Raw genomic sequence first — 26500 nt, 5'->3', positions numbered from 1 at the left:
TGAAAAATGACAGGTACAGGGCCTTCAGGAAGTATTTCACACCCCTGGACTTGGTCCACATTTGTGGTAGAGCCTGAATTTAAAATGGATTCAAATTAGACTGTCGCTGGCCGACACACAATACCCTATAAAGTGGAACTATGTTTTTAGAAAGGTTTACAAATTAATACAAAAACGAAAAGCTGAAATGTCTTGAGTCAATAAGTATTCATCCCCTTTGTTATGGCAAGCATGAATCAGTTCAGGAGTAAACACTTGCTCAATAAGTTTAATGACTACCTCATCTCTGTACCCCACACATACAGATAATTGTAAGGTCCCTCAGTCGAGAAGTGAATTTCTAACACAAATTCAACCACAAAGACCAGGGAGGTTTTCCAATGCCTGACCAAGAAGGGTATTGAATATATCCCTTTGAGAATGGAGAAGTTGTTAATTACACTTGGATGGTGTATCAATGCACCCAGTCACTACAAAGATACAGACTCCCTTCCAAACTCAGTTGTCGGAGAGGAAGGAAACCGCTCAGGGATTTCACCATGAGGGCAATGGTGACTTTAAAACAGCTACAGATTTGAATGGCTGTGACAGAAGAAAACTGAGGATGGATCAACATTGTAGTTTCTCCACAATACTAACCTAATTGACAGAGTGAAAAGGAAGCCAGTACAGAATAAAAATATTCCAAAACATGCATCCTGTTTCCAACAAGGCACTAAAGTAAAACTGCTAAAAATGTGGCAAAGAAATGAACTTGCTTTGCTGAATACAAAGCGTTATGTTTGGAGCAAACCCAACACTACACATTACTGAGTACCACTCTTCCTATTTTCAAGCAGGTGGTGCCTGCATCATAGGTATGCTGGTCATTGGCAAGGACTTGGGGAGTTTTTTTATTTAAAAAAATGGAATAAAGCTAAGCACATGTAAAATCCTAGAGGAAAACCTGGTTCAGTCTGCTTCCCACCATACACTGGGAAATGAATGAACCTTTCAGCAGGACAATAACCTCAAATACAAGGCCAAATCTACACTGGGTGTTGGCTGAGTTACAGTTTTGACTTAAATCTGCAATAAAATATACAGTGAGGGAAAAAAGTATTTGATCCTCTGCTGATTTTGTACGTTTGCCCACTGACAAAGAAAATGTTGGTTTATAATTTTAATGGTAGGTTTATTTGAACAGTGAGAGACAGAATAACAACAAAAACATCCAGAAAAATGCATGTCAAAAATGTCATAAATTGATTTGCATTTTAATGAGGGAAATAAATATTTGACCCCCTAGCCAGTCTCCAGATCTTAATTCCATAGAAAATCTGTGGAGGGAGCTGAAGGTTCGAGTTGCCAAACGTCAGCCTCGAAACCTTAATGACTTGGAGAAGATCTACAAAGAGGAGTGGGACAAAATCCCTCCTGAGATGTGTGCAAACCTGGTGGCCAACTACAAGAAACATCTGACCTCTGATTGCCAACAAGGGTTTTGCCACCAAGTACTAAGTCAAGTTTTGCACAGGGGTCAAATACTTATTTCCCTCATTAAAATGCAAATCAATTTATAACATTTTTGACATGCGTTTTTCTGGATTTTTTTGTTGTTATTCTGTCTCTCAATGTTCAAATAAACCTACCATTAAAATTATAGACAGGTCATTTCTTTGTCAGTGGGCAAACATACAAAATCAGCAGGGGAAATACTTGTTTCCCTCACTGTATATATATCAAGACCTAAAAATAGTTGTCTAGTAATAATGAACAACTTATTTGACAGAACTTATAGAATAAAAATAGGCAAATGTTGCACAATCCACATGTGGAAAGCTCTTATAGACTTACCCAGAAAGACTCAGAGCTGTAGTTGCTGCCAAAGGGCATTATAACATGTATTGACCCTGGGGTGTGAATACTTATGTAAATGAGCTAATTTTCTAAAATCATGTTTGCTCTTTGTCATTATGGGGTAGTGTGTGTAGATGGATGAGGAGAAAAATACATTTTGAAAATCAGGCTGTAACAACATGTGGAATAAGTCATGGGGTATGAATACTCTAAGAAGGCACTGTAGGTACTCACCCTAATCCATTCAGCAGAAAACAGCCAACGGATCAGTCATGTCCCCGGCTACGAGTTCCCCTGGATCTAGTTCATCTGGCCGACTCCTCACCACCTGCAACAAAAACATTACATTACATTGACGAGCAGTGTGAACACTTAAAATGTTCACTTTTAAATGAAATTGGGATTCGTAACATTACGACAAATCCCAGTATGCAGTACGCAAAAAGTAAACAGCATAGTGGGTCAATTTCCACAAGAACTAAGAGCGTTGAAGCGCGAGGCTCATCTTCTTCAAATGCTGATGCTCCAGATTCTCAACTAGTCTGAAGGCCACTTTTATTGCTTCTTTAATCAGAACAGTTTTCAGCCGTGCTAACATAATTGCAAAAGGGTTTTCTAATGATCAATTAGCCTTTTAAAATGATACACTTGGATTAGGTAACACAACGTGCCATTGGAACACAGGAGTGATGGCTGCTGATAATTGGCCTCTGTACACCTACGTAGATAATCCATTAAAAATCAGCCGATTCCAGCTACAATAGTCATTTACAACATTAACAATGTCTACACTGTATTTCTGATCAATTTGATGTTATTTTAAATGGACAAAAAAAATGATTTTGAAAGAAAAGCACAAGGACATTTCTAAGTGACCCCAAACTTTTGAACGGTAGTGTAGTTGAGAAGGAAATGCTAATTATGTGAGGTGGAATTGAAGTACAGTAATGGTAGTACAAGTATTATTTACAATGAACCTGAAAAGGACCGCACCCGGAGACACAAACCATTCCTGGTAACAGAGCAGTGCTTAACCATCTGAAAAGGACCACACCCTAGAGACACAAACCATTCCTGGTAACAGAGCAGTGCTTAACCATCTGAAAAGGACCACACCCGGAGACACAAACCATTCCTGGTAACAGAGCAGTGCTTAACCATCTGAAAAGGACCACACCCTAGAGACACAAACCATTCCTGGTAACAGAGCAGTGCTTAACCATCTGAAAAGGACCGCACCCGGAGACACAAACCATTCCTGGTAACAGAGCAGTGCTTAACCATCTGAAAAGGACCACACCCGGAGAAACAAACCATTCCTGGCAACAGAGCAGTGCTTAACCATCTGAAAAGGACTGCACCCGGAGACACAAACCATTCCTGGTAACAGAGCAGTGCTTAACCATCTGAAAAGGACCACACCCGGAGACACAAAACATTCCTGGTAACAGAGCAGTGCTTAACCATCTGAAAAGGACCACACCCGGAGACACAAACCATTCCTGGTAACAGAGCAGTGCTTAACCATCTGAAAAGGACCACACCCGGAGACACAAACCATTCCTGGTAACAGAGCAGTGCTTAACCATCTGAAAAGGACCGCACCCGGAGACACAAAACATTCCTGGTAACAGAGCAGTGCTTAACCATCTGAAAAGGACCGCACCCGGAGACACAAACCATTCCTGGCAACAGCGCAGTGCTTAACCATCTGAAAAGGACCGCACCCGGAGACACAAAACATTCCTGGTAACAGAGCAGTGCTTAACCATCTGAAAAGGACCACACCCGGAGACACAAACCATTCCTGGTAACAGAGCAGTGCTTAACCATCTGAAAAGGACCACACCCGGAGACACAAACCATTCCTGGTAACAGAGCAGTGCTTAACCATCTGAAAAGGACCACACCCGGAGAAACAAACCATTCCTGGCAACAGAGCAGTGCTTAACCATCTGAAAAGGACCGCACCCGGAGACACAAACCATTCCTGGCAACAGAGCAGTGCTTAACCATCTGAAAAGGACCACACCCGGAGACACAAAACATTCCTGGTAACAGAGCAGTTCTTAACCATCTGAAAAGGACCGCACCCGGAGACACAAACCATTCCTGGCAACAGCGCAGCTGCATTGTGAATTTTAGCACATTTTTATTTAACCTTGATTTAACTAGGCAAGTCAGTAAACAAATTATTATTTACAATGACGGACTACTCCGGCCAAACCCCGACGACGCTGGGCCAATTGTGCGGTGCCCTATGGAACTCCCAATTACAGCCGGATGTGATACAGCCTGGATTCGAACCAGGTACTATAGTGACGCTTCATGCACTGAGATGCAGTGCCTTAGACCGCTGCGCCACTCGGGAGCTTATAGTTTTAAACAGAAAGCAGATGTTTTTCAACATTAAGAAAATGTTTCAGTTTGTCACATCGCTAACAGTGACTACCTACCGACAAGGATGACTTACTAAATATAGGCCTAAAACGCCAGGAAAGAAGTTACATATGATCACATTCTAATAAGGTTAACATTTTGGATGAGTTACCAGGCAGACATCTTTGGTTGTTTCAAAAATTGTCCCTAACAACATGAAAGCATGTGAGACAACAACAAGGCCTGTAGGGCAGATAATGTTGTGTGTGTTTGCTGGACGGAGACAAGCTGACTGGGCGGCAGCCATTTTGGACTTAGACCACTGACAGGGAACATCAAGAGTTCCCAGACCAAGACCGGGCTCTATCAGTGTCTGCCATCATCAGGCCTACATCGGGAGATCAGACAACTCCTGGGCAAACATGGTCAGAGAGAAATGTGTCTGTGTGAATGAAGGGTCTTCTAGTACCCTGCTGATAGGGATGAAAGGCTGTGATGAATTGTAGAAATGAGAACTTAAAAGAAACATGCAGGGATTATATCTCTGCAATCAAATTAGGCCAATCAAACGGCCAAGTCTCATCCTCTGGCGTCTGATGTTCATTGGACAAAAAGGCTTAGAAATATAATCAGACAGAATCAGATATATTTGGAGAGAACATAAAGGTCACTCCGACATATGTATCCATAGCATGAAAGTTCAACATGAAAGGCAGACTCCATGGAGGTGGCATTCACTGGTTAAATATAATCTGGAATATTGAAGATCCATGTTCTCCTCCATTCAGAGGCCTATTCGTCAAAGGTCAAATGTGCCCCAACTGTGCTGCATTAAATACAAATGATGCATTGTAAATCACTAAACACACCCTCTTTGGCTAATCCTGTACCGTTTGGTGGACAAGATTACAGAGCCAAAATTGGCAGGATGTTGGTTCACTGCAGCAACCAGTGGCACGGATACAAATTGTATGCAAATTGTGGGTCATAAACATGCTGCGATTAAGACGTTCCGGCTACACAATCTCTGGAATAATAGGCTATGGGTAATCTTAGCGAGATCAGCTTTCACCAGAGCATGAGAATTTAGCTGGATATTTATAACATGATCCTCATGCTGAGGCTATCCTCCTAATCCAATAAGTATTGACGTCCATCTTCCTTCTTACTGAAATCAGTACTATTAACTGTGCCCGGGCATTTAGTCTATATTAATTGTAATTTGTCAAATCAGACGATAATATCTAATTGTTCACAACAGGGTTTGTTACAAGGTTCAACACCACACTTCCAAGATTTGCAGGGTGAACGACGTTAACGTTGGCCTTTTTTACAGGAGAATTGATCATGCAGTAATCAGATCACGCTGCACTTTCCCTTTGTTGGAGGTTTCAAGACATTCCTTTAACAGGCGTAATGTTTCTGGAAGGAAATTACGATTGATCGCTGTTCCACAGCCTTTTCAGTCACACGTTTTGAGGGAAAGCAAAAATGATTGCCGTAAATGCTTTTTGACCAGGGGTAAAATGATGGTCTTACATCAATAGCCAATGACTTAAGGCTCTGAATGACCCATAAATGATGCTGGAGGAAACAAACACATATTTGTAATTGCAACCATGATGAATTTACAGGCGTCTCAACCACTAGGTCATTAATGTACTGCCAATCCATCATGAGCAATGTGTAGAAAGTGACAGGGATACTTCACCCTGCAATTAACCGCGCCCCTATAACGTTGCTACAGCGGAGGCGGTAAGGGCTGTTAAATAGGAGACGGTGGTAAATCACCGCACAAAGAGAGACAATCAATCTTTTATCAAAACGGGCTTATCGACAAAGCACTCAAATCAGGTATTAAAAAGTTTATAACAGCTGGTAACATTGGGGCGGCAGGGTAGCCTAGTGGTTAGAGCGTTGGACTAGTAACTGCAAGTTCAAATCCCCGAGCTGACTAGGTACAAATCTGTCATTCTGCCCCTGAACAGGCAGTTAACCCACTGTTCCTAGGCCGTCATTGAAAATAATAATTTGTTCTTAACTGACTTGCCTAGTTAAATAAAGGTAAAATAAATAAATAAAATAAATACAAGCCCTGTTGTGGGCACGGTGTTACATAGTGAAGCGGCTGCTTGAACAACAAAGAGACTATCTTCAGTCGAGGCTAAGATGGGGTGGAGCAGGAAGATGAATGTTTGATTGGGGCCGAGCTGTGTGGGAGGATTTTTCGTAGAATTCCCCCAAATTATAATATTTATTTGCATTTGATCTATTGCTATTGATCTAGCCATTGGACCAGAGTACTGACACGCCAAGGAGGCTATAGAAGACAAAATCACACACAACAAATCTGGGCCAAGAGGATGTTGAAGTCTTGACTGTGGCAAATATACCTTGTGATTCTAAATCATATGACTCAGAATTTAGAATTACATCTCCATGCATTTAGTGTTGGTTTAATACAGAAGCTAAATCTGTCTTGGTAATTAAACAGCACAATGCTGTACTATCATGCACGGTCATGTGGTGAAGGCCTGGTTTGACAGGTCTGGGTGGTGAAGGCCTGGTTTGACAGGTCTGGGTGGCGAAGGCCTGGTTTGACAGGTCTGGGTGGTGAAGGCCTGGTTTGACAGGTCTGGGTGGTGAAGGCCTGGTTTGACAGGTCTGGGTGGTGAAGGCCTGGTTTGACAGGTCTGGGTGGTGAAGGCCTGGTTTGACAGGTCATGTGATGGCCATTTAGAGATGCTACTAATATCAAATACAACCCCCCATGGCCACCTTGAAGGTGACAGGCATGATAAAGCACTATGCATCTTTTATGACCCACATTGCAACAGGGAACCTCAAAACCCTGTTAGACTGAAGAGGAGGCACTAGAGGCAGGGTATGAGTGGCCAGCTGAACACTGCCTCAAGATACTAGTCACCTGAAATGAAGTAGGATAACAGAGCAGTGGTCTTCCAAGTGGCTACGATAAGAAAAATAGCACTTACAATAACCTTTAGGGAAAAAAACTATTCTGCACTCAACGAGGGCAATTTAACATTGCTATTCCCTTAAAACCATGTGTAGTCCATTTTATAAATAGGGATAATAGATTAAAATTGTTTTTTAAATCCCTTTGAATTCAGAAAACATGTTGGCAAGCAAGATGGTCAAATCAATATTCCACAGCAATATGGAAATCTCTACTCCTACAGGGCTAGACAGCTGTAATCGTAGCCAAGAAGCAAGGAGATAAATGAAAATGAGTAAAGTAAACTACACAGCTAGCAGCTCAGTCTTCCGACTCCCTGAGCAGAAAGCAGCTCAGTCTTCCCGACTCCCTGAGCAGAAAGCAGCTCAGTCTTCTGACTCCCTGAACAGAAAGCAGCTCAGTCTCCCGACTCCCTGAGCAGAAAGCAGCTCAGTCTCCCGACTCCCTGAGCAGAAAGCAGCTCAGTCTCCCGACTCCCTGAGCAGAAAGCAGCTCAGTCTCCCGACTCCCTGAGCAGAAAGCAGCTCAGTCTCCCGACTCCCTGAGCAGAAAGCAGCTCAGTCTCCCGACTCCCTGAGCAGAAAGCAGCTCAGTCTCCCGACTCCCTGAGCAGAAAGCAGCTCAGTCTCCCGACTCCCTGAGCAGAAAGCAGCTCAGTCTCCCGACTCCCTGAGCAGAAAGCAGCTCAGTCTCCCGACTCCCTGAACAGAAAGCAGCTCAGTCTTCCCGACTCCCTGAGCAGAAAGCAGCTCAGTCTTCCCGACTCCCTGAGCAGAAAGCAGCTCAGTCTCCCGACTCCCTGAGCAGAAAGCAGCTCAGTCTCCCGACTCCCTGAGCAGAAAGCGGGTGTTTGTTGTGCGTCCCTCCCCCTCTCTCCAGGCACCAACGTGGCACTCTCCCTCTAGATGTGTCCCTCGTCTTTCCCACAGGAATGAACATCTGGACACAGCCAGGCCCAGCCTCAGCCAGGCCCAGCCTCAGCCAGGCCCAGCCTCAGCCAGGCCCAGCCTCAGCCAGGCCCAGCCTCAGCCAGGCCCAGCCTCAGCCAGGCCCAGCCTCAGCCAGGCCACATACGGCCACTTCCTCACACACATACAAAGGTGAGAAAAAAAGGCATGCAAGCCTTCGTAACAAACCATTCCTAAGCCTTGGGATGTGTAATGTTTAAGAAGCAGGAATGGTTGTTCAACATGATCCAGGGATCTCAGTTCCTGCAGAGAGGTAGCTTAGCACATCTCTGGACTGTAATCTTTACCGTGACACTTATCATAGCCTTCATCAAGTGTCCTTTCATCTGGCACTTCAAAGCAAGGGGTTGACACCTCGCACACATGCAATGACTCAACCAGGCTCTAACCTACCCTTCACTTTGTACATGGTGTAAAGAGGGGGGGTCTATTACATTAAGGATCCTCACATTAAGTGTTGTTCACATTGGCAGTTTAAAAATGACTCAAATCCCCCAAAAATGGCATCTGATTTTTTTTTTTTTATCGGTTATTTTTCCTGCAGTCTGAACTAGAGGTCGACCGATTATGATTGTTCAACGGCGATAACGATACCAATTATTGGAGGACCTAAAAAGCCGATACCGATTAAATCGGCTGATTTAAAAAATATATATTTGTAATAATGACAATTACAACAATACTGAATGAAAACTTAATATAATACATCAATAAAATCAATTTAGCCTCAAGTAAATAATGAAACATATTCAATTTGGTTTAAATAATGCAAAAACACAGTGTTGGAGAAGAAAGTAAAAGTGGAATATGTGCTATGTAAGAAAGCTAACGTTTCAGTTCCTTGCTCAGAACATGAGAACATATGAAAGCTGGTGGTTCCTTTTAACATGAGTCTTCACTATTCCCAGGTAAGAAGTTTTAGGTTGTAGTTATAGGAATTATAGGACTATTTCCCTCTATACCATTTGTATTTCATTAACCTTTGACTATTGGATGTTCTTATAGGCACTTTAGTATTGCCAGTGTAACAGTATAGCTTCCGTCTCTCTCCTTGCTCCCCCCTGGGCTCGAACCAGCAACACAACAGCCACCATCGAAGCAGCGTTACCCATGCAGAACAAGGGAAACAACCACCCCAAGGCTCATAGCGAGTGAAGTTTGAAACGATATTAGCGTGCGCTAACTAGCCAGCCATTTAACATCGGTTACACCGGCCTCATCTCGGGAGTTGATAGGTTTGAAGTCATAAACAGCGCAATGCTTGACGCACAACGAAGAGCTGCTGGCAAAACGCACGAAAGTGCTGTTTGAATGAACGTTTACGCGCCTGCTTCTGCCTACCACCGCTCAGTCAGATACTTAGATACTTGTATGCTCAGTCATATTATATGCAACGCAGGACACGCTAGATAATATCTAGTAATATCATCAACCATGTGTAGTTAACTAGTGATTCTGATTGATTGTTTTTTTATGAGATAAGTTTAATGCTAGCTAGCAACTTACTGCATTCGCGTAACAGGCAGTCTCCTTGTGGAGTGCAACAAGAGAGAGGCAGGTCGTTATTGCTTTGGACTAGTTAACTGTAAGGTTGCAAGATTGAATCCCTCGTGCTGACAAGGTGAAAATCTGTCGTTCTGCCCCTGAACGAGGCAGTTAACCCACCGTTCCTAGACCGTCATTGAAAATAAGAATGTGTTCTTTAACTGACTTGCCTAGTTAAATAAAAAAGGTATAAATATAATGTACAATTTTTTTTTTTTTATTAATAATAAATAAAAAATATTGGTGTCCAAAAATACAGATTTCCGATTGTTATGTAAACTTGAAAATCGGCCCTGACTAAATCGGCCTTTCCGATTAATCGGTCGACCTCTAGTCTGAACCTACAGCCAAAAGGGCACATGAAATCTGATATTTCAAGCCACATTTCAAACCACCTTCATAGCCTGCACCACTGCACACACACCCGGCGTTACTGTGACAACTAACTTGGCCATGTCAGCTATTGACTGCTGTCTGAACACATACAAATCCTATTTGGTAACTTCTAACTTCCGCTTTGGACAATCAGTATTCCATAACTAATTTGAGCATTCAAGCCTTGTTCACACTGCAGGCCTAAGTATGATGTCACTGCATTGTAAATTCCGGACACTCGTCCTTCCCTGGCGCTCTGAGCGAGCATCCATCAGGACTTCTACTCAGGGTGTGTGTGGGCCTGCGATGGTCCATCTGCTCTGCAGTCATAACACTCATGGTCTTGGTAGCTGGCTAATCATTAACTAATCAAGCCATGGACATTAATAGTGGCAGGCATCATTGGCCATCTGATACCCAGAGCAGTGTCCAGGAAAACTGAGTCGGTGAAACAAAGAACCAAAATGACAGAGATATCTGCTTCCTGAGACCTTACGCGCACACGCATGCACACCAACCAATCACACAGCCAGCTCAGTTCTGATTCAGAACATAGATCCCTGAGTCAACCAGTCACACAGCCAGCTCAGTTCTGATTCAGAACATAGATCCCTGAGTCAACCAGTCACACAGCCAGCTCAGTTCTGATTCAGAACATAGATCCCTGATTGGGTTGAGCTGAAGATCTAAACAGAAGTTTTAGAGCGTCAGTAGACTCTTCAGTGACAGGAGTCCATCACATACTCTGAAGGAATGGACACTCCCATCGTTGCACAACTTCCCATTTCAAGTGATTTGACTGTCATATTCATAGAAAAGCAAACACAAAAAGGAAAACAGCTGAGAAATTACACATCCAGCACGAAGACAGATCTATGACATTTACTGTGGAACGTTGAAAGAACGAATCAAAGCAAAGCATTCCAGGGTCTGCTTCCTGTATCATGGAAGAAAAGACAAAGCTAAAACCTTGACGCAATTAAGGTGTCAGCATGTTTAAGTTCGGCTGGCGGCTCACCGAACGTGTGCTAGCATGCTCCCTTAAAAAGACGTTCTCCTGAAAAACAAGAAAAATATCTGAAATGGTACTGTTTGGCCATTCTGAGATGCTGTAGCGAGTACACTTCCTCAACATAGTCAGAATTAATCTAAGATAACAAGAACTCTGTAATTTATGTTTTTGACGAGGAAATCTTAGTCACGCAACTTTACATGAAGATGTTTGGTGCGGTATTTACATTTTAAAAAGTTGCAAGAAAACGAGTCATCTCTCATTGAATGACAAAGACTTTAGTGAAGAATCCCTACTGCTTACCAATCACCAACGAAGGGGCGTAGACTTCAGTGAAGAATCCCTACTGCTGACCAATCACCAACGAAGGGGCGTAGACTTCAGCCTTCAACGTCGTCGTCTCCAGAAAAACAATGTGAACAACCAAACACAAACCTTACCGAAGTCGAAAACAAACACGTCCCAAAATGTTCTGAATAATCTATTGAAACTCACCCCAACGGTTTTGGCTGGGGGACGCATGCGGACGCCTTTAGAGCTCCTTGATTCATTAGAATAATACAGGGTGGCTGCCTGTATGTTTGTGTAAACAAATACTAGGAAGGCATGAGTCTGTACACCATGTCAGACTCAACACTAATGTATATGAAGATCACAAGCTGCTTCCCTGACAACACTTCAAAAGGCTGAGGCAACAAAGCTGAATTCTAAATGAGCACAGAGAGAGAGAGAGACAGAGAGACACAGAGAGAGAGAGAGAGAGACAGAGAGAGAGCTGGAACACTGAACTACACAATATTTAATCTGGCATCCGATGAAGATGGAAAAGAAAGTGCCTCTTACCAGGCTAATTTCCATTCTGCATAAAATATTGCAGGTTAAATAATAGATGCACACTTGAAAGGGAAATGGAATCTCTCTCATTTCTGATTTATAACAGTCTGTCAGAAATGCTGCTCGTAAAAATCAGGATGGACCAAGAACATCTTCATGCGGACCGGCAAATACAACATCACAAAGCAATATTTAGATTAGAATATGCAAGACAACTACACATGGGTGGGAAACGGAGACATTATTAAGACTCAGGTCTCCAATTTGGTTTGTATAGAGCAACGCAGCTTCTATTTATATCACAGCTGACAGGATTCTCTTCAGCAGTCTCTGGAAGCACACTGGGAGTATCACGCCAACACAATAACCCTGGCTGATGGGGATAATTAGGCCCTAAATCCTGAGATGGCTACTGCAGAACTACACACCCCTAATATCCTGCTCCCCCCCCCCCCCCCCCCCCCCATTCTCAAATCTCCAAACATGAGCGGAATCTTCACAGTGGATTTAGTGAACAAAGAGGGTTTCAGGGGCCCTGCGTCACACGCTGAGAGATGCGTTGTGGCTGTCACAAGCTCTCAGGGATATAGTCAGTATATTTCAGAGTTTTTACCCAGGCTTTGCATATCATTTGGTGGTCCCCTCTCCCCACGAATGTGGCTCTGCCATGGTCCTCCGTCTCCTCCGTGGATTCCACCCTGATCGAAGCAGTCGTTTTCTACCGCTTCTGTCCTTCTCTACTCCTCCATCCCTTTCTCAGCTGGTGTCTTACTGTGAGTAGTACATCCTGTCCCTGTCACAATATCCCGCTGGCAGCATCACAAGTCATTGATCTATTTTAGACAAACCAACAACCCCCCCCCCCCCCCCACCGCCGCCATACTGTGAAGACGATGACAGAAGAGTAGGAATCCTTCACCATTTCCCATTTACTCACAGAATTTCAACCCTGCTAATGTGGGGTTAAAAGACAGATCAGTGAGAAGTGGCAGGCAGAGGCGATAAAACCAAAACAGGCTCTAGGGAGGCAGTGGGAGGCAGGGAGTGAGCGCTGAGCGACAGGGGAGCCCAGACTGCAGCTTCTCTGTAAGTACCTCTCAGGCTCTCTGGCGCCAAACAAACAAGCAGGAGAGAAAGGCAGGAAGGGCAGGCTGCAGCACAGGCAGGCTGAGATGAGAGTAAATAAAAAAACTGGACACAGTTTGACAGAGCTGCATAAACAGCCCTAGAGGGCAGAGCCTCCCAGAGTGTCGTCTCTGAAGACTGAGTGTTCATATCCCGGATGAACTCAGAAAACATATCTTGAAATAGAAGATAAACAAGTAGGATACAGGTCCTAAACTGTCCACACACACACACCTGTTTACAAAAACTCACAGCTCTGAATCCAGACGAAGTGTCAATGGTCGACGGAGTCCCAGCTAAACGTGTCCCTCCTGTCAGACCAGGGGGAACTTGTTGCACTGACACCCCTCCTCCTGTCAGACCAGGGGGAACTTGTTGCACTGACACCCCTCCTCCTGTCAGACCAGGGGGAACTTGTTGCACTGACACCCCTCCTCCTGTCAGACTAGGGGGAACTTGTTGCACTGACACCCCTCCTCCTGCACTAAGAGGGGGGCACTTATCAAGACAAGAGACTGGATGGAGGACAATGACGCGAGCGTCTGTAGGGCGTGAGGCCGCGGTGCTGTCTGAGGAGAGCGACAGAGCTTTCTAGAAGCATTGCGACCCCGGTGTCTGAGAGGCTGAGACCAGCTGCCTCCGCATAAAGACAAGGCTCACATCCTCAGCACCTTGTTGGTTTTCTGAAAAGGCCACCAACTAGTTTGGAATATTAAACAGTTAAGCCTGTGGAAATCAAAAGGACTTGAAAAGAGAGTGAGGGCTTGAAAAAGCTTTTGGGTGATATCACTCCTTCTCTTCCAAGGCTTGCTGATATGACAGAGCCAACCAATTAAAAGGCAGGGAAGAAAGGGCTCCCAAAACAGGAGGAGGATCATTCTTTGCCCATCTTATCCTGACACATGATTTTATTCCTCAATCAAAGGCTTGGCTTTTCAATATCAACAGTTCTGATTCAGAGAGAGAGAAGTGGTGGGGGAAAGAGTGAAACAGACTGCCAGAGGAAGAGGAAGAGAGTGGGAAGTGGTGGGGGAAAGAGTGAAACAGACAGCCAGAGAGAGAGGAAGAGAGTGGGAAGTGGTGGGGGAAAGAGTGAAACAGACTGTCAGAGAGAGTGGAAGAGAGTGGGAAGTGGTGGGAGAAATAGTGAAACAGACTGGCAGAGAGAGTGGAAGAGAGTGGGAAGTGGTGGGAGAAATAGTGAAACAGACTGCCAGAGGAAGAGTGGGAAGTGGTGGGGGAAAGAGTGAAACAGAGACTGCCAGAGGAAGAGTGGGAAGTGGTGGAGGAAAGAGTGAAACAGAGACTGCCAGAGAGAGAGGAAGAGAGTGGGAAGTGGTGGGAGAAATAGTGAAACAGACTGCCAGAGGAAGAGGAAGAGAGTGGGAAGTGGTGGGAGAAATAGTGAAACAGACTGCCAGAGGAAGAGGAAGAGAGTGGGAAGTGGTGGGGGAAAGAGTGAAACAGACAGCCAGAGAGAGTGGGAAGTGGGACACCAGGAGGGGATTCAGGACATTGGTCATTCTCCTTCAATAGATCTGAGACACACTGCTTGACACTGATCTCCAGTATGAGGCCAGAATGTAATACTGAAGGCCATCTCCCTGACAGTAACCTCCTAATACAAGTCTTCAACTACAGCGTGGTGTGTTGGGGCCCACATCAGAGTCGACTACTGTAGGCTACACACTACTTCTACCAAGGCACGCCGAATACCACAAATAGCTGTCTTTTTATTGCATTCCTAACCAAGCACTCCACCCTATATTCTAACCTTGAGGACAGAAAGGCGTCGGCCAGAGAGTGGAGGACGGAGATGGAGAGATATTGGCCTGTGAAAGGGAGGAGGGGGGCAGAGGCATCGGCCAGAGAGAGGAGGACAGACATGCCTCTTCACTCTGGGGGAACTGGAAGGTCAGGGGCCTGATGAAATGATTAGATCAACAATGGTCAAGGCAGCAGAGATGACAGCAGCAGAGCACGGCCCTTTAAACAGAGTTTACAACTGGGACGGGTACCAAGGGTTTCCGTTGGGTGATGGCCTTAGCAAACATGTTGATTCAATAAGACTAACCCACTTGGATAACTAGTAGCACCTCAGATAAATGACTGTATTCGGCGCATGTGACTAATAAAAATGTGATTTATAGCCCGTCTGACTTAGTACTTCTCATGTATCCTGTATGAACCTGGAACTTCAGAGAGGTTATCCACAGTTCAAAATAAACTAAGTAGACCTGAGCTCATAAGAAAAGCTCATTCAGAGTTCAATATGCAAGGTCTGTAATCTCACCATGCTTAGGAATTCTACAAAAATGTCAGTTTTCACATGGAGGCTTGCCAGTAAAACGGTTCAATGTATCTGTAGATTGAGTGAGCGAGAACAGAAAGGCCTTGGGGGGGGGGGGGGGGGGGTAATTTAAAAACCTGAGAGATGTACCCCTTCAAACTTCACCTTGTGTACATAGCCTCAGTCTTAGCTCTCTCACTTCTCAGAACATTGGCATTAAAAGCGAACACCTGCCTTGACACACACCGAACCCTTAAGCAACAGGCTGAATTTTTCAGATTTCTAAACTCTCAGCTGAAAATCCTATTTTCTCATCTCAAAACGAGTGCGGTGGCAGGTAATGGTGTGAAACTAACAAATTATTAAAAAGTAAACCCTATCGTTTGAAAAATGACAAAAGCGGCGTGGTTTCACTTGGTGACAAATGTTTTTATTTTTTTACAAACAGGCGCCTACGGGGTTGGACATGATGCTGTGCCAGGTCATTTCCACACCTCCTCCAGACGGGGAGGGGGGGAGAGAGCTGAGGATATTAGAGTCAAATCTGTCATCACTGACAGGGCTTTGTTTGAACTGGCTGGTTGGCAAGGGACTAGTACAATGTTACCAGGGCTAGCTAGTCAGAGGGCAATAAGACCGAATGGAGAAGAGGAGAGGCAAAGATGAGGAGAGGCAGAGATGAGAGGAGAATGACCTTGTTGGTGAGGTGAGATGATATTTACTCAGCTGCTCCTCACATTAGGAGCGCTACAGAAAGTCGGGATTCACTGACTTTTTACTGCAGATGCACAGACCTACTGCAGATGCACAGACATCAGCAACGTTCATAAAGGAGGAAGATAGACCATAGACGTCCCCAAAAAGGTGAGATGCACACATTTACTGTAGCACGTGACCATGACTCAAAATGACTGGCACAGGTTTTCTGAGTGCCACAGACGGGGATTATATAAAGCAGGAGGTACGTTGTTATTAGAGATGACATATGGCAAGTTCTCACATGCCACATACATTGCAGAAATGGTGTGAGTAGAACACTCCCAAATACCTCCACTGGAAAGCAGGCCAGCAATTGCATGGGTCTGGATTTTCTGGCATATCGGCTCTAAAGCTCAGTAAACTCCAACAGAATGCTTTTAGGGCGGAGGATTACATGAAATGAATAACTACATATGGACTTCTAAAAACCTCTTTATAAATATTAATGGGGAAGAAGATCAAAAGTAGAAAAGCTGGGAGTCAATAATCACCCCAAAGCTTGTTGTTGTTGCCAAAGCTGCTACGATGCCTAGCCTGCAGAAACACTCTCAGAACTTTACCAGCACACCGCTACGACGCCTAGCCTGCAGAAACACTCTCAGAACTTTACCAACACACCGCTACGACGCCTAGCCTACAGAAACACTCTCAGAACTTTACCAACACACCACTACGACGCCTAGCCTGCAGAAACACTCTCAAAACATTACCAGCACACCACTACGATGCCTAGCCTGCAGAAACACTCAGAACTTTACCAACACACCACTACGATGCCTAGCCTGCAGAAACACTCAGAACTTTACCTACACACCACTACGACGCCTAGCCTGCAGAAACACTCTCAAAACATTACCAGCACACCACTACGATGCCTAGCCTGCAGAAACTCAGAACTTTACCAACACACCGCTACGACGCCTAGCCTGCAGAAACACTCTCAGAACTTTACCAGCACACCGCTACGACGCCTAGCCTGCAGAAACACTCTCAGAACTTTACCAACACACTAGCTCTTCAATTACAGAGGCTATCTTTTCAAGCTCAACCTGGCCTGACCTCTACTTGGCACCGACCGCCTCCAACTGAAAACCTCTTAGTGAGGCTTCTGAGCGCCTCTGTGGCCATGTGGTGGTGGTGGGTCCCTATATGTTGGAATATTCCACTGAGGCAGAATGAAAGGTGCTGCAGTCTGGCTTTGGTGTGGAGAAGATGAAAGGGAGGTAGAGGATGAAGAGCCCAGCTTTCAGGGGTGACGTCACGTGGGTGGATCAGTCCTCAGTCCTGGCGGTGAGGAGTGTTAAGATATGGCTGTGCTACAACCTGCCACTGAAAAGCTGGTTGTCATTTGCTACAATAAAAAATGGTTGCTTCACCTTTGAAGGCTATTGTCATAACAACCTTGAAGGCTTTCGATCTAAAAGATAAAACGCATGAAATTAACATCTTGGTTCCAGCGAGACGTGTTCAAAGATCTCTCTTGATGTTCTTTGATGTGCAGCCTTGTAATTGAAAGCACATCCAAATATTTTCTCCTCAGTGGCAACAAGGTAACAAATGATCAGCTAGCCCTGGTGTTTCTCTTCCTCAAAGGAAGGGAGGGGCTGTATGCTACCGTTAGCCCACCCTGGCCGCTACCGTTAGCCCACCCTGGCCGCTACCGTTAGCCCACCCTGGCCGCTACCGTTAGCCCACCCTGGCCGCTACCGTTAGCCCACCGTGGCCGCTACCGTTAGCCCACCGTGGCCGCTGGCTTCACAACAAGTTACAGCCTATAACTAGCAATACAAGCAAGCACTTTCCAGGGTGTGTACACTCTGAACAGGCGCTCAAAGAAAACCTGCAATGGAGGAGAGATCACTTCCCTTCAGGCTTTTATCTCTGGACTGTCAAGTTTACAAAGACCTACTTGGGGAAAAAGCCAACCAACTACCTTCTGTTTCTTCCAGAATAACACCAATAATGTTTCCCCACTCCATTCTATTCTTTTCCTTGCAATAAACACCAACCATCCTTCCTTTGGAAGTCATTTCTTATCAGAATAGTACAATCTCAGGAGAGAGTTACATCATTTCAAATCAAATTGTGTTGGTCACATGCACCTGGTTAGCAGAACCTATTGTGAGTGTAGCAAAGTTAATGTGATTCTAGTTCCGACAGTGCTGCATAATAGATTTTTAAAAAATAAAAAATGAAATAGGAAACTTAGTGCTAAGGACTAGAAGCGAGGCAGCCCTCTGTCAGCGCCATCTTTAGGTTGGATACATATTCTGAAGAAAACAAAGCTGTTATAGATCATTGGCCCGACTCCTCAGCACATAAAGATCTGATAGTGGTGACAGGTCTTACATGGGGCCAATGGAGCTGAAGACATCACAGCATTTTGAGCAGTGTGAAGTGTGTGAAAACATCAAACGTGTGAGGTATGTGTGTGTGTGTGTACTGAATGTGCACGGTTTAATAGACAGGTTGGTTGTTTAGCAACAAAACCAGACGGAGAAAGGGGGCTAAACCAGACGGGGTAAGGGGGCCCAACCAGACGGGGTCTAAACCTGACGGGGTAAGGGGGCCAAACCAGACGGGGGCTAAACCTGACGGGGTAAAGGGGCCAAACCAGACGGGGGCTAAACCTGACGGGGTAAGGGGGGCAAACCAGACGGGGGCCAAACCAGACGGGGGCCAAACCAGACGGGGTAAGGGGGCCAAACCAGACTGGGGCCAAACCAGACGAGGTAAGGGGGCCAAACCAGACGGGGGCCAAACCAGACGGGGTCCGGGGGCCAAACCAGACGGAGTACTGTCATAAACATAAAGCTCCTGGCTACTATCCAATCAAAGCCATGTTGACAATATCCCACCACTGGTTAGCCACCATTGGCTTAAAAAGCCAAACATAACAATACCTGGCAATTAATTTCCAGCAATATTGCCCATCTGGTGCGCGTGTTTGTCCATCCCTCCATATTTAGCCTGTTAGCGGTGCTAATGATAACAGTCTGGTGGGTAGAGTAGACAAAGACTTTCCCCAAAAACCTTCTCAATGAAAATGTTAACTGCAAAGTAGGCTTACTTGACAGAACTAGAAATCATTATTTGATTAAATTGGGAGTCCATTGTTTTGCAAACTATGACATGTGCTGCAGCGGTATGCCTAAGAGCAGGAACAAAACACTAGACTGACATTTCTCATTCTAGATGGACAACTAAAGGGGAATTAGACAAATTAAAAATGTGTTAAGCATTGAAATGTACTCAGAACATATGGCTGGGAGATATAATTTTTTGTCTATCAAAATGTCTCTGACGGTATTGTATGTTTTTCAATAATAAAAGTTCTAAATGCTTTTTCAGTAGTTCATAACCTTAGCGTGATAAGAAAAATTGTGATTTCAAAATGGGTCTTTCTCCATGTATACTGTTCAACCCAACAAAAATGATTCAGCATTTTCCGCACTCAATGCCACACTGTGCCATGCAGCATGATATGGGCATAAAATATAGGCCTAGTTAATTGGTGAACTGTTGGAATCATGAAAATATAATGATTATTCTAATTCTATAGTTGGAATATAGTGGGCAGCACCTTGAATACATTGCTGTTTGACAATAAATGAATACACCAGGGAGGAATGATTGCCAAGGTAAGAACCAAACGTGTTGGTGGGTTAAATGTGGTATACTGCCCGGACCTATCAGAACATCAATTAATACTGCCCAGACCTATCAGAACATCAATTAGCTGTTTCTCTGGGAATGACTGTAGTAGAGTCAAATAAATAAATACAGAAAACAGATTTTTAGTACAGAAAACAGCATATGGGAAAATACAAGTCACGCCAAATACTATTTATCAACCATTATTTGACCGGGTACATTCACAGAAAACACATATCGTGTACACCAAGGACCTGAAGACAAGTTGCAGTGTAGAGGAGAAGCTATAAAAAAAACAAATAAGTAATACTAACTCGCGACAAAATAAAGGAAGTAGCTCTCATGCTAGAAAAAGGTTTACAGGCCCCTGGCTTAGATTGTTGACATGTCAAATATATTTTGAAAACAAATACATTTGCACAATGAGCACTCCTCAAATATACTGATACAGCTGTTAGTTAGCTAGTGAATATGAGCACTTCTCAAATATACTGATACAGCTGTTGGTTAGCTAGTGAATATGAGCACTCCTCAAATATACTGATACAGCTGTTGGTTAGCTAGTGAATATGAGCACTCCTCAAATATATTGTTACAGCTGTTAGTTAGCTAGTGAATATGAGCACTCCTCAAATATACTGTTACAGCTGTTAGTTAGCTAGTGAATATGAGCACTCCTCAAATATATTGTTACAGCTGTTAGTTAGCTAGTGAATATGAGCACTCCTCAAATATACTGTTACAGCTGTTAGTTAGCTAGTGAATATGAGCACTCCTCAAATATACTGTTACAGCTGTTAGTTAGCTAGTGAATATGAGCACTCCTCAAATATACTGATACAGCTGTTAGTTAGATAGTGAATATGAGCACTCCTCAAATATACTGATACAGCTGTTAGTTAGCTAGTGAATATGAGCACTCCTCAAATATACTGATACAGCTGTTAGTTAGATAGTGAATATGAGCACTCCTCAAATATACTGATACAGCTGTTAGTTAGCTAGTGAATATGAGCACTCCTCAAATATACTGATACAGCTGTTAGTTAGCTAGTGAATATGAGCACTCCTCAAATATACTGATAAAGCTGTTAGTTAGCTAGTGAATATGAGCACTCCTCAAATATATTGTTACAGCTGTTAGTTAGCTAGTGAATATGAGCACTCCTCAAATATATTGTTACAGCTGTTAGTTAGCTAGTGAATATGAGCACTCCTCAAATATACTGTTACAGCTGTTAGTTAGCTAGTGAATATGAGCACTCCTCAAATATACTGTTACAGCTGTTAGCTAGTGAATATGAGCACTCCTCAAATATATTGTTACAGCTGTTAGTTAGCTAGTGAATATGAGCACTCCTCAAATATACTGTTACAGCTGTTAGTTAGCTAGTGAATATGAGCACTCCTCAAATATACTGTTACAGCTGTTAGTTAGCTAGTGAATATGAGCACTCCTCAAATATACTGATACAGCTGTTAGTTAGCTAGTGAATATGAGCACTCCTCAAATATACTGATAAAGCTGTTAGTTAGCTAGTGAATATGAGCACTCCTCAAATATACTGATACAGCTGTTAGTTAGCTAGTGAATATGAGCACTCCTCAAATATACTGATAAAGCTGTTAGTTAGCTAGTGAATATGAGCACTCCTCAAATATACTGATACAGCTGTTAGTTAGCTAGTGAATATGAGCACTTCTCAAATATACTGTTACAGCTGTTGGTTAGCTAGTGAATTTGCCACATTAGCAGACATTTTGAGGTGTTTTTACTGATGTCACAAGACCTTGCATCAAGCACAAGATACAACTAGCTGAAACAAGCCACCTACGATTCCCCACATGCCAGGAAGTATTTTCCATCTGCACATCCAGAATCACAACACACTGACTTCTGCCACATTGAAGCGTGCACATCGTTTTCCTGACGTTGTCAACTAACCCGTCTATAGCCAATTGTGGAACACCACCGTTCAGTTAAGTCCCCCCCCCAAAAGACAACGTTTCAGGAGGTGCGATCTCCACACCATGTAAAAAGAGGACGAGGAAAGGCGGCCAGCTGATTGGTTCGGTTCTATTCCTCTGTGTGCTCTGCATCAAATCGGATGATAAAACGGTGTCTCTCTCAAGACTGCTTCATCAGTCTGGGGGACACCCCTCACCTCAAAGGCTGTTGAGGGAGGGGCCGTTGTGGAGGATGCGATGGAAGAGCTAAAGAAAGTGCTGATGATGGAGGAGCTGGCCTGTCCACGGCCAAACAAAAACAGACTCACCGGGTCTCCAAGGCCAAGGTTGCTCTTATCTGTCCAAAGGGGAAAACTTAATTTGCAAGCCCAATCATGTGTGAGTGTGGCTTGAGGCATCCAGGGAGGGAAATCATTTTATCCTGGGAGAGGAGGAAGTCAGACCGCCAGTTTGTATCCAGGCGCTGGCTTGTAAAGGCAGCTATTAGAACTATTTAACGAGGCATCATTTCAGACTCTACGGTAGGAGGAGTGGGTGGTGCTCGTGGCGGTGGAGGGAAAATGGCTGCCCAGGGACATTTTATTATACTGGCTCCATGTGTTATCAAATGGATGAAAAATAATTGCGTCGTTATTCATACTTATGAAGCCCTACCGCTGTCCTTCCCATGACTCTGGTCATATTTGCATAAGCGCTTTCCTCGCTTAAGAGAAACATCAAGGAGTCGCTGCAAATAATGCCAACAGAACCTTCTGATAATGACTATCCTAACACCATTGATGTTGAGCAATGGTCTGCATATGTAAATTATTAGTAGTTTAGTGATGAGCTAATATGTCATTAAAACCTACACGTCAAATACAGTTCAACCAATGATATTAAAACAAGAGACACTAAGCAATGTTTACAATCAGTGATGGCTTCTCAGGATGTTTAGCATTCAGTTATAAAGTTCAACCAATGATATTAAAACAAGACACTAAGCAATGTTTACAATCAGTGATGGCTTCTCAGGATGTTTAGCATTCAGTTATAAAGTTCAACCAATGATATTAAAACAAGACACTAAGCAATGTTTACAATCAGTGATGGCTTCTCAGGATGTTTAGCATTCAGTTATAAAGTTCAACCAATGATATTAAAACAAGAGACACTAAGCAATGTTTACAATCAGTGATGGCTTCTCAGGATGTTTAGCATTCCGTTATAAAGTTTAACCAATGATATTAAAACAAGAGACACTAAGCAATGTTTACAATCAGTGATGGCTTCTCAGGATGTTTAGAATTCAGTTATAAAGTTTAACCAATGATATTAAAACGAGACACTAAGCAATGTTTACAATCAGTGATGGCTTCTCAGGATGTTTAGCATTCCGTTATAAAGTTTAACCAATGATATTAAAACACAAGACACTAAGCAATGTTTACAATCAGTGATGGCTTCTCAGGATGTTTAGCATTCCGTTATAAAGTTTAACCAATGATATTAAAACGAGACACTAAGCAATGTTTACAATCAGTGATGGCTTCTCAGGATGTTTAGCATTCCGTTATAAAGTTTAACCAATGATATTAAAACACAAGACACTAAGCAATGTTTACAATCAGTGATGGCTTCTCAGGATGTTTAGCATTCCGTTATAAAGTTTAACCAATGATATTAAAACACAAGACACTAAGCAATGTTTACAATCAGTGATGGCTTCTCAGGATGTTTAGCATTCCGTTATAAAGTTTAACCAATGATATTAAAACACAAGACACTAAGCAATGTTTACAATCAGTGATGGCTTCTCAGGATGTTTAGCATTCCGTTATAAAGTTCAACCAATGATATTAAAACACAAGACACTAAGCAATGTTTACAATCAGTGATGGCTTCTCAGGATGTTTAGCATTCCGTTATAAAGTTTAACCAATGATATTAAAACACAAGACACTAAGCAATGTTTACAATCAGTGATGGCTTCTCAGGATGTTTAGCATTCAGTTATAAAGTTCAACCAATGATATTAAAACACAAGACACTAAGCAATGTTTACAATCAGTGATGGCTTCTCAGGATGTTTAGCATTGCGTTATGGATTTAACATAGGCACGAACAGGCTAATAGACCGTGTGTGGAGGATCGCAAGGCTATATCTGCTGAGGAGAGGATGGCCGTCATGTGGTTTAGGCAAAAGCACTCTTCCACGTTGTTTCTGGATGACTGGATGTTTTTAATATATCGCCCCTGACAACCTGCTGCTTGGAGGGTGCTAAAGGTCGAGGCAGGAGTTCCCGGTGGCAGGAAGTGAGCTAAAGGACTGGGGAGGATCTGTCGCTATCACTACCATGCACTAGGGATGTGACAAATGGAAAAACACGAGTTTGTAGTGATGCCTCTAGCAGTGTCTTAGACCGCAGTGCCACTCGGGAGACACAAAATGTGATTTTAAACCTAATCCTAACCTGAATCATCGGCATCGTTAACAGTTGGAAAAATGGCAGAGAGAGGCAGGCGACGAGAGGCAAAGTCCTGTATGGCAACACCTTGAGAAGTTAAATGGAAAGGAAAGGCAGCAAACTTTGCCAGGTGGAATTGAGGTACAGTAATGCTTAACAATCTGAAAGGAAGACAGCATAAAAACAGAAATAAATCCCCCTCCGCCACATGGTAGTAATGCTTAACAATCTGAAAGGAAGACACCCTAAAAACAGAAATAAATCCCCCTCCGCCACATCCACAAATACCTTTAAGTATTCAGACCCTTTGCTATGAAACTCAAATTGAGCTCTGGTTCATCCTGTTTACATAGATACATCAAGTATGATCAACAACTTGATTGGAGTCCACCTGTGGTAAATTCAATTGATTGGACATGATTTGGAAAGGCACACACCTGGAAGGTCGTCCTTCTGGAAGGTTCTCCCATCTCCACAGAGGAACTCTGGAGCTCTGTCAGAGTGACCATCAGGTTCTTGGTCACCTCCCTGACCAAGGCCCTTGTCCCCTGATTGCTCAGTTTGTCCGGACACTAGGAATTGTCTTGGTGGTTCCAAACTTCTTCCTGTCCCTCAACACAATCCTGTCTCAGAGTTCTATGGACAATTCCTTCGACCACATTGGCTTGGTTTTTGCTCTGACATGCACTGTCAACTGTTGGACCTTATATAGACAGGTGCGCGCCTTTCCAAATCATATCCAATCAATTGAATTTACTACAGGTGGACTCCAATCAAGTTGTAGATACATCAAGGATTATCAATGTAAACAGGATGCACCAGAGCTCAATTTGAGTTTCATAGCAAAGGGTCTGAATACTTAAAAGGTATTTGTGTGTCCTATTTCTATTTTTAATACACCAGCAAACCTAGTTTTCACTTTATTATTATGGGGTATTGTACATAGATTGTTTAAATGATATATTTTTCTCACCAATTCCAGAACAGGGCTGTAAACGTAACAAAATGTGGAAAACGTCAAGGGGTCTGAATACTTTCCCAATGCACTGTACTCCTCCCTTTGGCTGTTGTCAAAACAGCAACAATACCAAGAACAGGCAAGACAAACATGGTTTTCCACTTAATGCCAACAACCGTTCTACGCTCCAATCCATTCTCCTATCAGTGTTTGAACAACTGAACGACAGAAAATGGAGATCAAAACAGAGTGAAAACAAAGTACAAGGCCCTCAGCCATTTAGTATGACATGAGGGTCATATGGACCTCCGTTGACACTCCGGAACACCCCTCTATACATTCAGCTGAATGGGCTCCATGGACTCCTAAACAGACGGTGCCAGTGCCTGAGAGGACCAAGGCAGCAGTGTGACTCCACCGGCCAACACCACAGTGTGTGTCTGTGTGGGCGTGTGTCCATAGCCACTACTCCTCATGCCAGTGTCTGTCATAGCAGACCACAGGACAACAGGGAGAGCGGCAAGCTTTCCATTGGCTCAGCAGCAGCCAACCAGATATTACCAATCCTCAGAGAGAGCACCCCCACCTTAGTCCCTGTGAGCCTGTCTGGACATTCAGGCACTGGCACCGACCAGGAAGTCTGGCCCCGAAGGCAGCACAAACACATTTTTCTAAAAGCCCCCTCCATTCACTACTGGCCATAATGAGAGTACAGTGAATAATAGGATGGGAATACAGCTCCATCTCTGTTGGTCTTGGTGCCGGGGTGCTGAAGCCAGCTCTTTGTTGATGTGGCTGCTGGGGCTGCCGGGGAAGGGGGGGGGGGGGGGGCGTCTGAGGATTAGAGCACCCCGGGGTCGGGGAGCATTAGTGCCGTCTGGTTTAGGACTGAACTGGGCTATGGTCAACGGTGCCCTGAGGGGCCCCAGCGAGGGGGTCAATGAGACTACCCCATACAGACAGCAGTGGTAACAGTGACACCACATTTCCAAGAGCCAGTACTCAGTCAGGAAAAAAAATGGCATTAGGTAAAACAAGTGATGTTCGAAAGAGGAAATAGTCTGTCTCACAAAGTTGTGTAATACTTTGTATTTCACCAACACCCATGATGATAGCAAAATGAGCAATGTCCACATTTAGGCTACTCCATGGTAATATTTAGGAAGACAACATACAGCACAGTTATAAAAAGGAACCATTCAGTACAAAATATATAGAAATTATTGGACAGCTGTTTGAATTAATGAGGCACTCAATGATGCATGGTCACTATCACACTGAATCAGCTGACTATGTGATGTTGCACCATGTCATCATGAGCCCCAGTTAAAATCACTGAGCACTGTTCAAAAATGTTAAAACAGCATGAA

At 43.7% G+C, this 26500-nt stretch overlaps 1 protein-coding gene across 1 annotated transcript in view; it reads right to left on the bottom strand.

Moving 5' to 3' along the window:
* LOC110506198 (D-glucuronyl C5-epimerase B-like) overlaps positions 1–26500 on the bottom strand; it is a 77044-nt gene that overhangs the window by 37564 nt on the left and 12980 nt on the right. Inside the window, exon 2 of the mRNA XM_036963807.1 lies at positions 2074–2167. The gene's annotated coding sequence lies outside the window, so the exon portion shown is untranslated. The remainder of the gene's footprint in view (positions 1–2073; positions 2168–26500) is intronic.

Source organism: Oncorhynchus mykiss, chromosome 26 (assembly GCF_013265735.2).
Source record: "Oncorhynchus mykiss isolate Arlee chromosome 26, USDA_OmykA_1.1, whole genome shotgun sequence".
In the NCBI taxonomy this organism is placed as follows: Eukaryota; Metazoa; Chordata; class Actinopteri; order Salmoniformes; family Salmonidae; genus Oncorhynchus; species Oncorhynchus mykiss.
Note: the sequence above shows the minus strand (reverse complement) of the source record. Positions and strands in the feature narration are given on the sequence as shown.